Raw genomic sequence first — 14,230 nt, forward strand, 5'->3', positions numbered from 1 at the left:
TTCATGACTTTACATTTGGAAGGGGTTAAATTCAAGGAGCCAGTTGCTGGACCAGGCTTGCATCCTGTCCCAGTCTTTGCAGTCCTGCCTGATCCTCATCCGATTTAATTCTCCTCATTAACTTCACATCATCTGCACACAGGGACACTTCTGAGTCTATCCCTGTCGTCATGTCGTTCACATATACCAGAAACAGCACTGGTCCTAGGACTGACCCCTGTGGAACCCCACTCGTTACAGGCACCCACTGACACCTCGTCATGTACCATGAATCATTGTTGCCTCCCTGTCAGGTACTCCCTAATCCATTGCAGTGCCCTTCCTGTTATGCGTGTCTGGTTCTCCAGCTTTTGCACTAATCTTTTGTGAGGAACTGTGTGGAAGGCCTTCTTGCAGTCCAGGAAAATGCAGTCTACCCAACCCACTCTCTCTCTCTCTCTCTCTCTCTCTCTCTCTCTCTCTCTCTCTCTCTCTCTCTCTCTCTCTCTCGCTCGCTCTCTCTCTCTCTCTCTCTCTCGTGTCCTATTTCCGTTACCTTGTCACAAAGCCTCAGTAGGTTTGTAACACAGGACTTTCCATCCCTGAATCCGTGTTGGTTGTCGTTTATAAGCTTGTTCTATTCTAGGTGCTCCACCATGCTCCTTCTGATAATCTTTTTCATGACTTTGCATACTATACACATGAGTGACTATGGTCTGTCGTGTCTGTCTCCTTTCTTAAAAATTGGGAATACACTTGCCGTCTTCCATACCTCGAGTAGTTTCCCAGTTTTAATGGATGTATTGAAATTTGTTGGCACAGAGTTTCTGCTCCCTTTCTAGGGACCCGCTGTGAGACGTTGTCTGGTCCCACCGGCTTTGAGGTATCAAGGTCATTTAGCATCTTCACCTCCTTCAAGGTTGTGTGTATTTCATCCAGCACTTATTGGTATATCCCTTGTTGGTGTGCCCATCCCCCCTATTCTGACATCCTGGAATCCTTTCTGTCTTCACTGTAAATACTTCCTTAAATCTCACGTTGAGCTTACATACTTTTTGGTCGATTCCTGTGAGCTTCCCACCTTCCTCACCCTGATTACCTGGTCCATGACTGTTGTCTTACTCCTGATGTGGCTATACAACAGCTTCGGGTCAGACTTGACTTTTGATGCTATGTCGTTTTCGTAAAGCCGCTGGGCCTCCCTCCTTATTTTCCTGGGTCCTTTGTCTTCTATACTTCTTCCATTCTCAAGGGCACTTACTTGTTTACCTTGCTACACCTTTGGGTTGCTCTTCGGAACAAATCTCTCCTCTGCCTCCCTACATTTTGTTGCCACGTAGTCCATCATTTCGTTTACTGATTTTCCTACCAATTCTCTTTCCCACTGAACCTCCTGCAGAAAGTTCCTCATGCTTGTGTATTCCCCCCTTTTGTTCTTTGGCTTTTACTCTTCTCGGGTGTGTGTGAGCGTGTGTTTGTGATGTGGGTAGTGTGTGTGTGTGTGTGTGTGTGTGAGTGTACTCACCTAGTTGTGGTTTCAGGGGTTGTTGCAACCCCTGAATGGGTTGCAATGATTATTATATATATATATATATATATATATATATATATATATATATATATATATATATATATATATATATATTCTTTCTTTCAACACACCAGCCGTATCCCACCGAGGTGGGGTGACCCAAAAGGAAAAACAAAAGTTTCTCCTTTCATATTTAGTAATATATACAGGAGAAGGGGTTACTAGCCCCTTGCTCCTGGCATTTTAGTCGCCTCTTACAACACGCATAGCTTACGGAGGAAGAATTCTGTTCCACTTCCCCATGGAGATAAGAGGAAATAAACAAGAACAAGAGCTAGTAAGAAAATAGAAGAAAACCCAGAGGGGTGTGTATACATATGCTTGTACATGTATGTGTAGTGTGACCTAAGTGTAAGCAGAAGTAGCAAGACGTACCTGAAACCTTGCATGTTTATGAGACAGAAAAAACACCAGCAATCCTACCATCGTGTAAAACAATTACAGGCTTACGTTTTACACTCACTTGGCAGGACGGTAGTACCTCCCTGGGCAGTTGCTGTCTACCAACCTACTACCTAGATATATATATATATATATATATATATATATATATATATATATATATATATATATATATATATATATATATATATATATATATAATTATTATCTTTTCATATAATTTTATATTGCTTATATTTGCGATAATAGCTAAATCATAAATGTATTGCTTTATATTGTTATTTGACTTAGCTTCCTTTGGTTAGGTATGATGTAACATATTATGTGCTCAATTCAAGTCTTGATTGTCTAACTACTGTAATTATCACTTGTGGCTCGTTAGACTGCCGGCTTCTGTTTCTGAGCTGCAGCTGTCCACGGAGCTATCACGTGGTCAAGGGGGGGGGGGTGTCCTCACCTCGCCTGAAGTATTCAGTCTGGTCTAGACTCTCTTGGTGGTTGGACAGATTGTCTGTCTCATTATTCTTGTTAGTTCTGTAGAACTCTGTTCACAGAACATTGTATAGACTTAGTGATTTTCGACGTTTTACTGAGGTTGTGTGTCTCATAGACACTCTAAACAACTAAGGTCCTGAGCTGTAGCTTCTGACCTAACTTGTACTGGTTTCTGTGTACTGTCACAGTCGGAATTTTCTTATGCTGAACTTAGATTCAGTAGTATGGGAGTTTTGTGACTTGTGGAGGATCTGCTGATGGTCCCTACTTAGTGTCGTTATATTATCTCCATGTTCTTGATTGTGTCGCAGTTGCTTGTTATATTGCTATTGGGCTTAGCATTCTTTTTATTGTTCAAACAGACTGTTCTGATGGCCAGTTGGTTAAGAAGTTAGTTTATTTGAGGACTTTGTCAGTCACTTGTTTAAGTATAGTCGAGTCTTGAGACATAGCGAACTACTTAGAGCACTTACACACATACACAAACTTACTTGTACATATTTGTAATATCTTATTAAATGTTTATGTACCAGACGGTACTTAAGAATTATAAATGTGATATGTGCTTTCAGCACAATACCATTGTATGCAAGAGAAGTGATTATTATTATTTTGTTGATTACTGTGATTAATTTAATTTGATAATATACCTCTAGACTTAATAAATTTATTAAATTTTAATTTCTCTAGTTAGTAGCTTACCAGTTGTAATCCTGAAGCACTATTGATTCATACTGAATTCTAATGGATAACTGGACAAGGATACTGACTAATTGTTACGAAAACCCAGTAACAGGCTGGATGCTAGAAGGGCAGTCCTTTCTAGTATTCACTGGAGATCTCTAAGCTTTTAGAATCGCGTTTTTTGTAACAGGGGTCAAGTCACAGCTCCTGGTCTCGCCTCTTCACTGGTTTGTAGTTTGGCTTTTCCAATCCCGTGTGTGTGTGTGTGTGTGTGTGTGTGTGTGTGTGTGTGTGTGTGTGTGACGCATCGTCTGTTCTCTCCCAGCAAAACACTTTCACCTCTTGTTCGTTGTCTTCCTGCCTCCTGCAACTTTTAACCCCACGAACGTTCATCCCCAACTTCCACTATCTGCAACTTTTTCCATACCAACGTTCACCTATTGTATCGCCCTTCCCTGTACGTTCACTCCCACCCTACACGTTTATTCTTCCAAACAAAATAACTTAGTCATTTGCATCCCTCTTATACATATTCATTCTGTCACACACACACATTCACATCCTCCACATAATTTTCTCAAACAGTTCACCTCAAATGTTCACAGCCCATCACTGTCTCCCCTCAAACATGTTCACCACTACAGAGAAAGCTCCTCCATTAACAAGCACACAAGGACACAACAAGCACATAAGGACACAAGCACACAACAAGCACACATGGACACAAGCACACAAGCACACAAGGACGCAACAAGCACACAAGGACACAAGCACACAAGGACGCAACAAGCACACAAGGACACAAGCACACAAGGACGCAACAAGCACACATGGACACAAGCACACAAGGACACAAGCACACAAGGACACAAGCACACAAGGACGCAACAAGCACACAAGGACACAAGCTCACAAGGACGCAACAAGCACACAAGGACACAAGCACACAAGGACACAAGCACACACAGACACAAGTACACAAGCACGCAAATACACCACAAGCAAGACAGAAGCGAATCTGGAAATGTTTCTTCTTGAGAATAATGGAAGTAAAGCAGAGTGTGGAGAGGCCAAAGCAAGAAAGATGAAAAATGAGAGGCATGGGAAGACAAAACTCGAAAATGAGAAGTAATAAGGATAGGAGAGAGAGCCAGAATGAGACGGGAAGAACATTCAAGGGACAGAGCTCTTAGAGTGTTGGGGTTTATTGAAGAAAGATAACTTTATTCAAGGCATGAAACAAATTTTGTTTAGACGGTTATTGACTGAATGAATGTGACTGTGTTTTCTTCTTTTAGTCGCCCAGACATGGTAGGACACAGCCAGGACGTGAACCGTGACCGAGAAGCTTAACTCGAAATCTGGATAATTAATTAAAAACTGAAGCTGAGGGAAGCTTGAAGCTTAATGTCTATATCAAATATTTTCAAACGAAGGAAAGAGGACAGCAAAAATGGAGATGAAAAAAAATGATTGATGGAGCAAGGAGAAAGAGAGAGAGAGAGAGAGAGAGAGAGAGAGAGAGAGAGAGAAGGGGGGGGGCGAAGACGTGATTGACTACCACAGGATTGGTGACTCGACTAATTACCACAGGATGGGTGACTCAACTGACGACCGCAGGATGGGTGACAACTTACGACCACAGGATGGGTGACTCAACTGACGACCACAGGATGGGTGACTCAACTGACGACCACAGGATGAGTGACTCAACTGACGACCACAGGATGGGTGACTCAACTGACGACCACAGGATGGGTGACTCAACTGACGACCACAGGATGGGTGACTCAACTGACGACCACAGGAGGGGTGACTCGACTGATGACCACAGGATGGGTGACTCAACTGACGACCACAGGATGAGTGACTCAACTGACGACCACAGGATGGATGACGGAACTGACAACCACAGGATGGGTGACTCAACTGACGACCACAGGATGGGTGACTCAACTGACGACCACAGGATGGATGACGGAACTGACAACCACAGGATGGATGACTCAACTGATGACCACAGGATGGGTGAGTCAACTGACGACCACAGGATGGGTGAGTCAACTGACGACCACAGGATGGGTGACGTAACTGACAACCACAGGATGGGTGAGTCAACTGACGACCACAGGATGGATGACTCAACTGATGACCACAGGATGGGTGACTCAACTGACAACCACAGGATGGGTGAGTCAACTGACGACCACAGGATGGGTGACTCAACTGACAACCACAGGATGGGTGAGTCAACTGACGACCACAGGATGGGTGACTCAACTGACAACCACAGGATGGGTGAGTCAACTGACGACCACAGGATGGGTGTCTCAACTGATGACCACAGGATGGATGACGGAACTGACAACCACAGGATGGGTGACTCAACTGATGACCACAGGATGGGTGACGCAACTGACGACCACAGGATGGGTGACGCAACTGGCAACCACAGGATGAGTGACGCAACTGACGACCACAGGATGGGTGACGAAACTGACGACCACAGGATGGATGACGTAACTGACAACCACAGGATGAGTGACGCAACTGACGACCACAGGATGGGTGACGTAACTGACAACCACAGGATGGGTGACGCAACTGACGACCACAGGATGGGTGACGTAACTGACAACCACAGGATGGGTGACGCAACTGACGACCACAGGATGGGTGACGCAACTGACGACCACAGGATGGGTGACGCAACTGACGACCACAGGATGGGTGACGTAACTAACAACTACAGGATGGATGACTCAACTGACGACCACAGGATGGATGACTCAACTGACGACCACAGGATGGGTGACTCAACTGACGACCACAGGATGGATGACTCAACTGACGACCACAGGATGGGTGACGCAACTGACGACCACAGGATGGGTGACTCAACTGACGACCACAGGATGGGTGACTCAACTGACGACCACAGGATGGGTGACTCAACTGACGACCACAGGATGGGTGACGCAACTGATGACCACAGGATGGGTGACTCAACTGACGACCACAGGATGGGTGACTCAACTGACGACCACAGGATGGGTGACGCAACTGACGACCACAGGATGGGTGACTCAACTGACGACCACAGGATGGGTGACTCAACTGACGACCACAGGATGGGTGACTCAACTGACGACCACAGGATGGGTGACGTAACTAACAACTACAGGATGGATGACTCAACTGACGACCACAGGATGGATGACTCAACTGACGACCACAGGATGGGTGACTCAACTGACGACCACAGGATGGATGACTCAACTGACGACCACAGGATGGGTGACTCAACTGACGACCACAGGATGGGTGACGCAACTGACGACCACAGGATGGGTGACTCAACTGACGACCACAGGATGGGTGACTCAACTGACGACCACAGGATGGGTGACTCAACTGACGACCACAGGATGGGTGACGCAACTGATGACCACAGGATGGGTGACTCAACTGACGACCACAGAATGGGTGACTCAACTGACGACCACAGGATGGGTGACTCAACTGACGACCACAGGATGGGTGACTCAACTGACGACCACAGGATGGGTGACTCAACTGACGACCACAGGATGAGTGACTCAACTGATGACCACAGGATGGGTGACTCAACTGACGACCACAGGATGGGTGACGCAACTGACGACCACAGGATGGGTGACTCAACTGACGACCACAGGATGGGTGACGGAACTGACAACCACAGGATGGATGACGTAACTGACAACCACAGGATGGATGACGTAACTGACAACCACAGGATGAGTGACGCAACTGACGACCACAGGATGGATGACGTAACTGACAACTACAGGATGGGTGACGCAACTGACAACCACAGGATGGATGACGTAACTGACAACTACAGGATGGGTGACGCAACTGACAACCACAGGATGGATGACGTATCTAACAACCACAGGATGGATGACGCAACTGAAGACCACAGGATGGATGACGTAACTGACAACCACAGGATGGGTGACGCAACTGACAACCACAGGATGGGTGACGCAACTGACAACCACAGGATGGATGACGTAACTGACAACCACAGGATGGATGACGCAACTGAAGACCACAGGATGGATGACGTAACTGACAACCACAGGATGGGTGACGCAACTGACAACCACAGGATGGGTGACGCAACTGACAACCACAGATGGGTGACGTAACTGACTGCACACTGTGACACCCATAACTACCACAGTCATAATTTTGTGCTCTACGAACATGAACTAGACCCTAGATGTTCTAGAACTTAATGATATCAGATGAAGTGATGTTCTTGGGAAGGATACAACCAGAGTGTAGTTGCTGTTTGCTGCCCGTCATGTGGTATAGACGCTGTCCTCTCGTTGTCCGCGACGTGGGCCCAACATTAGCCTTGTACATAATCGTAAAACCACCCACATCTCTTTGGTGTTAAAAGGCTCTCTTTCCTCTCTGTCGCCTGTCTCTCTCCTCTCTCTCCTATGCCTTGTATTCTCTTACTCATTCATCTCTCTCCTCTCTCTCTGTGTCTGGCTCTCATTGTCTCTCTCTTTAACCTTTCCTCTCTCCCTCCTACAGCTGTATCTTCTTGTATCCTCCCCACCACAATATTTCTTCATCCCTTCCTCTGCGCCTCTCACCCTCTGACTTTGTGTTGACTTTGCCCTCCCATCCTGTCTATATACCAGTTCCATTACGCCTTTTTCCCCAACCCATCATTCCCTCCCTCCCCCACCTCGCCTTCCCCACTAGTTTGTCATTTCACTGATTCTTGAAAAAAGTCCTAGAAACTCTTCTCCCGTTATCCACGAAAAATAAACAAGACATCAGTATGCTGATGGAACGTCCAACTAGAAGGGAACTTAGGGAAATAAAACACAGGAGATTAATCCCTGTACGCCGTTGCTATTACTGGGACAAGAAGTCATAGAATAGGTAGCAAATACTTTATTCCCAGAGGTGTACCAACAAAACGACCAATAAAAAATACCCTCTAAATTAGAAAAAATAAAAAAATATATGAACGTAAATATAGAAATTGCCCTTAGATGTAGCTTAGGCTACATTCAATACATCATTTATATTTGAGAAGCCTATGCATGATACCTACAAGGTACATCAGTTTGTAAGTAATGAAAGAATGCTGTACGACTGACACGCCATGCTAACATAATTCCCTTATTCGTCCATTTAGAAACCCGACCGGTCGGTCGGAACGGAACTCGGACACGAGTCGGGAGGAGCTGTGTAACCTCTCATTATTACGCATATTTTATATTACTAGATGGGTCGAAGCTAGTTTTCTCATTTAAAGTCATTTTTACCGAGAAGAAAGAAAGTGGGAGAACCGTAATGCTGCAGTTGACCGAATACTGGACGGGAGAAACTAATGGAGGAAGCAACTGAAAAACAAAATCTTTTTCAACGTGTGAAGGAATCGGTAACAGGAGAGTAAGTACGGGAAAAGCTTTACCAACAGAAACGTTGCTTCCACGGAGGCAAAACTTGATAAAGTTACCATCGTGGGTGAAACGTTGTACCTGTGTTTCTGGTGTTTTGACCACTTGTTAATACTTATGCGTGAGTGAATCTTGAAGAGAGTGTGAGAGGAGGAGGTAAGACGTGATATGAATTTAAAAAACAGTGAGTATGAGGCAGGTGAAGTCAACCATACTGAAGCTAGATTCCTTCACTCGAGGAGCACTGAGGTGAAGTCGGCTATACTGAAGCTAGGTTCCTTCACTCGAGGAGCACTGAGGTGAAGTCAGCCATACTGAAGCTAGATTCCGTCACTCTAGGAGCACTGAGGTGAAATCGGCTATACTGAAGCTAGGTTCCTTCACTCAAGGAGCACTGAGGTGAAGCCAGCCATGCTGAACCTAGGCTCCATCACTCAAGGAGCACTGCAGTGAAGTTGGCCATGCTGAAACTAGGTTCCATCAGTCAAGGAAGACTGCAATCAATTCAGCCATACTGAACCTAGGTTCCATGAACCACCTGAAGCACAGACATATGCCTGTGCTTCAGGTTATTCAGAACTACGGTGCTCTTAACCAACTCCAAGTCTGAGGGACTAATTACCTCATCTTTTATATATAGTTCTACAGTCTTCCTGTTATGTCCTTAAATTTGTATTGATATAGTTACTAGATGGGGAAACGTCTACAATAAAGATACCCAGATGTTGCACCTGTCTAATTCTATATCTTGTAGGTATTGTGAATCATACATGTACGATGACACCAAAATAGGCCGTCGAATTCATTCTGACGAGGACATTCGAGCACTCCAGGAAGATTTGAATAGACTGATGCAGTGGTCGGAGAAGTGGCAGATGCAGTTTAATATAGACAAATGCAAAGTTCTAAATGTTGGACAGGACAATAACCATGCCACATATAAACTAAATAATGTAGATCTTAATATTACGGATTGCGAAAAAGATTTAGGAGTTCTGGTTAGCAGTAATCTGAAACCAAGACAACAGTGCATAAGTGTTCGCAATAAAGCTAATAGAATCCTTGGCTTCATATCAAGAAGCATAAATAATAGGAGTCCTCAGGTTGTTCTTCAACTCTATACATCCTTGGTTAGGCCTCATTTAGATTATGCTGCACAGTTTTGGTCACCGTATTACAGAATGGATATAAATTCTCTGGAAAATGTACAAAGGAGGATGACAAAGATGATCCCATGTATCAGAAACCTTCCCTATGAGGATAGACTGAGGGCCTTGAAACTGCACTCTCTAGAAAGACGTAGAATTAGGGGGGATATGATTGAGGTGTATAAGTGGAAGACAGGAATAAATAAAGGGGATGTAAATAGTGTGCTGAAAATATCTAGCCTAGACAGGACTCGCAGCAATGGTTTTAAGTTGGAAAAATTCAGATTCAGGAAGGATATAGGAAAGTACTGGTTTGGTAATAGAGTTGTGGATGAGTGGAACAAACTCCCAAGTACCGTTATAGAGGCCAGAACGTTGTGTAGCTTTAAAAATAGGTTGGATAAATACATGAGTAGATGTGGGTGGGTGTGAGTTAGACCTGATAGCTTGTGCTAACAGGTCGGTTGCCGTGTTCCTCCCTTAAGTCAATGTGACCTGTCTAGGTTGGGTGCATTGGCTTAAGCCGGTAGGAGACTTGGACCTGCCTCGCATGGGCCAGTAGGCCTTCTGCAGTGTTCCTTCGTTCTTATGTTCTTATGTTCTTAAGAAAAAGGTAGAGACTTCCAATGAGATAACGATATTCTTATCTACAGAAAACAGGGAGTGACAGGAAGGCTTCTAATATCACAGTAAGAAAGAATAACGGGTAGGAATTTCTCAGTGATCAGGACTAAGATTTCTACTGTGCAAATATAATCAAACGACCTTAAAATGTAAGCAGAGGAAATCAAAATAGGCATGAGGGAGACCATGGCAGGTTGCAGAGATGCTTCTATAAGTGGCTGCTGGAGCTCAATCCAAATACCTGGAGTATACCTGGGGAAGGTTTCGGGAATCAACGCCCCCGTGGTCCAGTCCGTGACCAGAATGGAGAGCGTAATAACCGTAAACAGAGTATAATTCAACGGCATGTATGGAACCCGAAGATCACTGAAAAAAAAAAAATCAGAGAATCTACCGAAGGATTCTTCAGAATTTTATGCACGTCACATCTTTGAACAATTTCCGCAGATGCTAGAATAATTAAGAAAGTTTGCAACAATACTAGTCTCACTAATAAGGAGAGCTTCAAGTAAGTGAACCTTGCAGAGAGGAAGTCGAGGAGAGACTTGGGTATGAGGTACAGATATTTAAGAATAACTGATAAGGAAGATTGGGAATGATAGTATTAGAGGAACCAGAATATATAGCCTTAGAACACACAAGAATTAGAAAGATGGTCTCTGAACACACACAATAGCTAGAAAGATGGTCAGAAGAGTCTCGACCCCTGAAACACAATCAATGAGTCTAGTTGGTGGGGGTCAGGAGAGTCTCGACCCCTGAAACATAACCACTGAGTCTAGTGCCTTACCACTGAGATTCAAGGCTTCTGACAGGAAAGATAAACTATAACACGGGCCAGTGACGTCGTTAGCGTTGGTGTCACGCGGGGTAGCATCTTTGGTGTCACAAGGGGTGGAATCTTTGGTGTCACACGGGGTGGAATCTTTGGTGTCACACGGGGAGGAATCTTTGATGTCACACGGGGTGGAATCTTTTGTGTCACCCTATGAAATAAAAGGGCTGGGGGGAGTAAACTCTAGTTACGTCACTACTGTATGACCAGTTACGTCACTACTGCATGACCAGTTACGTCACTACTGCATGACCAGTTACGTCACTACTACATGATCAGTAACTAATGTTTAGCAATAAGAACGTTTTAGGGCCATAAACCGTACAGGAGAATACTTCTCAGCTTTATTAATGATTAAATAAATAATCGTAGTATTGTTGAGGAAACATAAACTCAAATATCACTTTAGTACGGCCAACACATCCTACATTTATTTATCTTCAACAATGCAAAAAAAAAAAATACTTGAAAAATAAAGAAAAACATTGCAATATCAGAGAAACACTAGTTCTGATTTGACCTTGAGTACAGGTAACATCTCATTGAATCTGATCTTACATTTGACCTTACGTACAGGTAACATCTCATTGAATCTGATCTTACATTTGACCTTACGTACAGGTAACATCTCATTGAATCTGATATTACATTTGACCTTACGTACAGGTAACATCTCATTGAATCTGATCTTACATTTGACCTTACGTACAGGTAACATCTCATTGAATCTGATATTACATTTGACCTTACGTACAGGTAACATCTCATTGAATCTGATATTACATTTGACCTTACGTACAGGTAACATCTCATTGAATCTGATCTTACATTTGACCTTACGTACAGGTAACATCTCATTGAATCTGATCTTACATTTGACCTTACGTACAGGTAACATCTCATTGAATCTGATCTTACATTTGACCTTACGTACAGGTAACATCTCATTGAATCTGATATTACATTTGACCTTACGTACAGGTAACATCTCATTGAATCTGATCTTACATTTGACCTTACGTACAGGTAACATCTCAATGAATCTGATATTACATTTGACCTTACGTACAGGTAACATCTCATTGAATCTGATCTTACTATTGACCTTACGTACAGGTAACATCTCATTGAATCTGATCTTACATTTGACCTTGAGTACAGGTAACATCTCAGTGAATTTGATCTTACATTTGACCTTGAGTACAGGTAACATCTCATGGAATCTGATCTTACAATTGACCTTACGTACAGGTAACATCTCAGTGAATCTGATCTTACATTTGACCTTGAGTACAGGTAACATCTCAGTGAATCTGATCTTACATTTGACCTTGAGTACAGGTAACATCTCAGTGAAAGTTAACTTAAATTTCCTTGCCTTGAGGCCTGCAAAATCATCTATCACATCATCCAAATCAATGATTTTCCCTATACAGGCCTATTGGGCACGAAGGATTTTTTATGTGGCTGCAGCACTGTTTTGTGCATTAGTGTCACCACCTTTAGTGGCTCTATGGTGTCGCCACCTAAATGGTGTCACCCGAGGTGGGGTCCGTCTTACGATGCCATTACCACGGGCGGAGTTAGAACTCGAGATTAATCATAAAACTCCAGACCGACGCGTCAGCCAGCTGGCCCAGTGGCTAGCGCGTCGGTCTGGAGTTTTGAGACTCTCTGATCACGGGTTCTAACCCCACCAGTGGTATGGTTAGTTCGCAGTTCGTTAATAATAGGAAAGATGAAGACACAATTTGTGTTGACGTCTGAGTCAGCGGCACCAACTGTGACTCTGCTGACTCATTCCCCACAGTCCAGAGGCCTTCACAGTAAGCCTATATTAACTTCCCTCAAAGGCACAGAGTCTATGAACCCAGTTAAAGACGTAATAAATTATTCTCTCTCTCTCTCTGTTTCTTAAAAGTTTAGGTTAAGGTTCCTAAGTTTATTGTAAGCTAAGAGCTGTTACCTACATCATCTCATTTGAAAGCATTTTTATTGTTATGAGACATGCAAGTAGGGAACAGGATGAAGTTGGAGCCATCTATGCCAGCGATTTAACTTGATTAACTTTGTAAAGTAAAAGGACACAAGTGCAACTAATGTGACATTTTATTGTGGCAACGTTTCGCTCTCCAGGAGCTTTATCAAGCCATTAAGCCATTAAGGCTCCTGGAGAGCGAAACGTTGCCACAATAAAATGTCACATTAGTTGCACTTGTGTCCTTTTACTTTACATATTGTCGGTAATTCTACCAACTTTATTGATTAACTTTGTTCCTTGATGTCATTGCTGTGAAGACTTACTCAGCCCTGTAACAACTTCAGTAAGTATTATCAAGGCTGACTCCTCCTCAGGAAAATTTATGAATAGAAAAAGGATAATAACAGTCAAATATAAACACTTTATTATTTAGAAATGAAAATACAAAACAATTAAATATTAATTTTTATCCTACTTCAAAGAGAAATGAAAAATGAAATATAAAAATGATATCTGAATTCAACGCTAATATGTACAGTTAGATTGTGGTGTCTGGTTGATGTTGTTGACACTGCGTGATGTAGAAATTGTAGCCTTTGGTGATGATGGTTGGGGGTCACAGATGTTGAGTGTCAACCCAACGACTAGTTCTTCACAGTCTCTAGCCTTGAATAGTCCGTCAAGATGATGGAACACAGGTTCTTTACCACTGCAAAGATGAGAGGTAGTTGCCTGGGGTTGACTACACTTAGGTATGCTGATAAAATGGTGACGTCCCAGAACTTGTGTAAAGTTCGTCTCCTTCAACACTGTTTCTTTGGTTGCCAGATGACCCGAGCTGACATTCCAAGCTAGAAAGAGACAAAGGTTACCCACTGCCTAAGAAATCACTCTCCATGATAAGTAAAGCATTAAAAAAAACATGGTGATTATCTAAAAACACATGGAAATCAAGGCAGCATGAACTACGTCTTAAAATTGGTTAAAAGTAAAGCTTTTAACCAATATATCCACTAG

This window comes from Cherax quadricarinatus, chromosome 58, assembly GCF_038502225.1.
Source record: "Cherax quadricarinatus isolate ZL_2023a chromosome 58, ASM3850222v1, whole genome shotgun sequence".
Classification (NCBI taxonomy): domain Eukaryota; kingdom Metazoa; phylum Arthropoda; class Malacostraca; order Decapoda; family Parastacidae; genus Cherax; species Cherax quadricarinatus.